This window comes from Labrus bergylta, chromosome 17 (genome assembly GCF_963930695.1).
Source record: "Labrus bergylta chromosome 17, fLabBer1.1, whole genome shotgun sequence".
Taxonomy (NCBI): Eukaryota; Metazoa; Chordata; class Actinopteri; order Labriformes; family Labridae; genus Labrus; species Labrus bergylta.
Window position 1 is genome coordinate 26,445,298 of NC_089211.1, and position 4,651 is coordinate 26,449,948.

General features: G+C 43.3%; 1 protein-coding gene across 2 annotated transcripts in view; it reads right to left on the reverse strand.

The window, feature by feature from the left end:
- Positions 1 to 3,437, reverse strand: part of zmiz2 (zinc finger, MIZ-type containing 2) — a 35,050-nt gene extending 31,613 nt beyond the window's left edge. Inside the window, exon 1 of one of the 2 annotated variants that reach the window (XM_065965302.1) lies at positions 3,000 to 3,437. The gene's annotated coding sequence lies outside the window, so the exon portion shown is untranslated. Of the gene's footprint in view, positions 1 to 2,995 lie in introns of both variants that reach the window. The other variant, XM_065965303.1, reaches the window with a different exon arrangement.
- Positions 3,438 to 4,651: the final 1,214 nt, after the last annotated feature.

Here is a 4,651-nt window from a genome sequence, read left to right on the forward strand (position 1 = left end):
TTTCTAAGAACTTTACTCCAGACACACAGCACCTTGAAGCTTCCATCACAGCTTAACCACAAGGAGCAGCAGGAGGATGGGGGGGACATGTAAGGTGTGTGTGTGTGTGTGTGTGTGTGTGTTAGAGAGTCAGATGTGGGATTTGAACGCAGGCGGCAGCGGCACAGACTGTTCCTGCTGCAGCGTGATTAAGACACGCTGTTCTCTTTCTTCGCCTCTTTTGACCTCAGCTGCCTCAACTCTTTGTCCTCTTACAACCGTCTGTTCTTTATGTTCTTTTCCTGTTACACACACACACACACACACACACACACACACACACACACACACACACACACACACACACACACACACACACACACACACACACACACACACACACACACACACACACACACACACACACACACACACACACACACACACACACACACACACACACACACACACACACACACACACACACACACAGCATCCAATTAAATCAATTACCGTAAAACTTCTATTATTGGCTTTATTTACTTCAGTCTCACATATAAGCACTCCTGAAAATATCTGAATATCTTCAGGAGTGAAGACCGCTCCTGAAATTGTCCTGACCCAACAATCAGAAACATCAATCAAGTTTGATTCCAGATCGCCCCCGAGGGCTCACAAACTTTACAATTGGATTGAAATGTGCAAATTTTGCAATGACAGTAGGAAACCTCCCTCAGGGGGTCCCATCTGACAGCACTCACTCTCGTTGCTCTGCTAAGTGTTGTGTGCAGTATTTCTGTGGAAACCAAAGTTTGTCGCTGAAAGTCAGCGGAGGATAAATGGCGCCGGCAGACGTCATGGTGATGAACGCTGGTTGGAGGGGTTTTTGCCTCGGGTCGTTATGGAGTCTAGAATCGGCCCAGGACCGCCAGCTGACGACGTCGATCGAGCATTCAGAGATCTGAGTTGATGCTTGAGCATCTTCATCACGATGCAGTGAGATCTGACCGCGATGTAAAACAACGTTAGCATCACATTCTTTAGCTTGAAGCGGTCGCTCCGACTCGATTCACGTCTGCACGCAGGAAGCTGCAGAAAAATCCAATTAAAGCTTTTAAATTTGAGGGTTGGGGTGCTTTTAAAACCAAAAAGATATTTATTTAAAATTTACACGAGATAAATTAAAGTTGTAGTATTTTGAAAAGGACATTTTGGCTGTTAAAGGCGCAATGTGTAAACTCCACCAGCAGGGGGCTCTCAATCACAACAATAACAAAAAGACGACGTCGAGGCTGGCGGGGGGGGGAGGGGGGATCATGGGAGTGATTCTCTCTGCTACTCCACCCACCCTCAAAAAAAAAACTAACTCAGAGTTGACCGTAGTCATGACAACGGTCAACATGTTGTTCTGTCATGGCAGCGACCACAACAACACAAATCCTGTTACAACTTTAAAATGAAGGATTTCTCTGGCTTTGATAACCGTTGGAAATATTTGAGGTGATGTAAGAACTCAACAACAAATATATATAACAGGTTTTCTTTCATTTAGATATTTTAAAATTCTACATACCGTACCTTTAAAAATACTAATAATAGGACATTAATAACACCTTTATGACTGACTCTTTGTTTTGAAGTCGTTTCTTTCCTTTCACTCAACTGATAACAGAAAGATAAATGAAGAGCTTGACTCCTGAAGTCTGCTGCTGGTTCCAACAACACGCTGAACGGACTGATCCTACCTGTCTTTAATTAACCACTCATTAAGAGCTTCAGCGTGATCCAACAGATTACCCATTAATCCCGTCTTTAATGGAGAAGAGGAGCCGACTTAATGAGAGGCAGAAGTCAGCTCCACACAACGAGAGGACAGGATCTCATTACTGCTTCACACACTGACAGGAGACACAAACGCTGTGAAGAGGAGCGAGAGACGACGAGTGTGGAGGAGGTCAGGAGTGTGTTTGTTACCTGCTACAGGTGCCTGATGGATCAGACTTTACACGATCAAGATTTCATTCAAACAAGTCCTCGAGGAAACATCAGTGCTTCACTCGTTAGAGTCTCATTTAGAGGATTTTAAAACTCCAATGTTAAACTATTTGACATCTGGATTCATCTGTGGATTATTTTGTCCAACAAAGGGTTAATATTTAGTCTTAAAATAGTTTAAAACATCTTTAAGTGTTTCCAAAACATCGAGATAAAGTCTTGATATCCCAGCTCATTCAGTTTGCAGTGAAAGAGGAGGAAAGGAACCTGACATTATTCAACTTTTACAGGTTATAAATCACACTTTTTAATATTTACATACACTTCTCTTTTTAAATCGGGCTGCATTATGAACTATAAAAAACAGTTGGTGATTGATGAAAATGTTTTAAAAATGAGTCAGATAACTGATGCAGCTCTAAAACAAAAGGATGCACTTGACACATCCTGCAGAAAATCAAACATCTGGATGCTTCTTCAGCCTGCAGTTTCACTCTTTTAAACACTTATCTCAAACCTCTTCACATAAACACTCTCTCCCTCTCTCAGCCTGGCTCCGAGCCCAGGCTGCATGTTTTTGTACCCATGATACATTCAGGAAGTCATGGCCAGAGAGGGAAAAAACAGGCACAGTCTGAGGCCCAATAACAACACAAATACAGAAACACACGCGTGTTAAAAACAACTGTTGTGAGGCCAAAACCAGCGTGTGAAAAACATGCATCCCCCTTCTTTCCAGCACAGACTTTATTTCATGAATAAAGCTGTTATTAACATGATGAATAAAGCATTGCACATCATGCACATCTCCACCTGCAGAGATACAAAACATACATTAAAAAACGTGCAGCTCAGATTTGCAGCAGAACAGAACAAAGCATTTCAGCAGTACTGTGCTTTCTGTGGAGGAGTGCAGCCTGTGTGTGCGTGTGTGTGTGTGTGTCTATGTGTGAGTGTGTGTGTCTGTGTGTGAGTGTGTGTTACCCATCATCACTAAAATATGAAAATGTTTTGTCCTCACCTACCTGGCTGAGCTGCTGAATAATAAACGCCTGGTATGTTTTGCAGATGCCCGCACAATGCAGGTATAACCAGGCTGGAAAAGTGTAATAAAACGTCCGTTATCGGTGGTCGTATCGCGGCTTTAAGTTGTGATCATGTCGGGTTGTCTTGTTAGAGCCTGTGACTGGAAGCAGAGAGCTGTGGAGGGTCTTTAACACGCCGCCGCCGCCGCCGCCGCCGCCGCTGCTGCTGCTGCTGGCACCGTTAGCCACCGAATGCTAATTAGCTCGCGTTAGTTTTCTACAACATTAGCCCGTTTTCCGTCACAACGACCGAGTGGCTGTTCGCACTGCAACGACAGCACCCAGGCCGAACAGCCACCCGGGCTGGCCTGATAATGATCACCTGTAACGGGAGCTTACCTTGTGCCTGCTCGGCTGCCAGACGGTGAAGCCGCTTGGTTGTACACGTTAGCTGGCGGGCTAACTGAGCTAGCTTGTGTCGCAGTCGAGGCTAACAGCGAGGGGAAGTTCGAAACCGTTTCAGAGATCGGAACTTTTGGCTCCGCTCGGGGAAAGAGTCGATGATTCGATAAGATTAGACAGTTTTTGATATCTTAGAGGAATAAAACACAATCTGTAATACTAAAACACGACAAGATTACTGTTTTAAATGTTATTTTTATATCTGTTTATCTCATTAAACTAATAGGTCAAAAGGAGTCGTTAACGTTTTATATTAAAGGTAAGAAAGAATTATCTTCATATTATTAGTCTGAAATGAAGAATATATGACAGTAAAGGTCCAACGGAGGAGTCATTACCGATTTTTACACAATATTATTAAATTAAAATGCAATATATATGATATATGATACAATAGGATATGAAACTGTATGAAACTTTACAGAACAATTTAATACAACACGATACAATACGGAAAATCACGATAGGAAACTATATGAAACTATATGCAAAAAAACAATAAGACAGGTTATTACTACACTCGTAGTTGTAGTGGTTAGCACTGTTGCGGCACAGCGGGGAGGTTCTTGGTTTGAATCCCCGTCTGACAGGAGTCTCTCTGTGTGGAGTCTGCATATTCTCCTCGTGCATGTGTGGGTTCTCTCCGGGTACTCTGGCTTCCTCCCACAGTCCAAAGACATGCTCGTTAGGTTAACTGGAGACTCTTAAGTTGCCCGTATGTGTGAATGTGAGTGTGGCTGTCTCTATATGTCTGCCCTGTGATTGGCTGGCGACCAGCCCAATGACAGGCTGCCGGGGTCGGCTCCAGCCCACTGCGATCCCTGACGGGAAAAGCGGTATAGATAATGCATTGAAAGTTACTATATGAAACGATACGTACATTTGTCTTAAATACGACACACACTATGCTGCAAAAAACAACAACATGTAAACAGGAGCCGTCAATACCCATACACATCAAACATCAGTGATTGGAGCAACATGAAGCTTTTGCACGACCCTGCACGTTTCAAAAAACATATTTTATTGGGTTTGTTCAAAGAGTTCTAAAATGAAAGTTGGCATGCTCCTGTGTTTGAGCTGTGCAAAATGACCCGATCACTGGAAAGAGCCCAAACTCTCATCGCTACCCTCTATAATATATTCATGAGATCACACGGTTAATGTCTCCCACAGAGAAAGGCATTTTC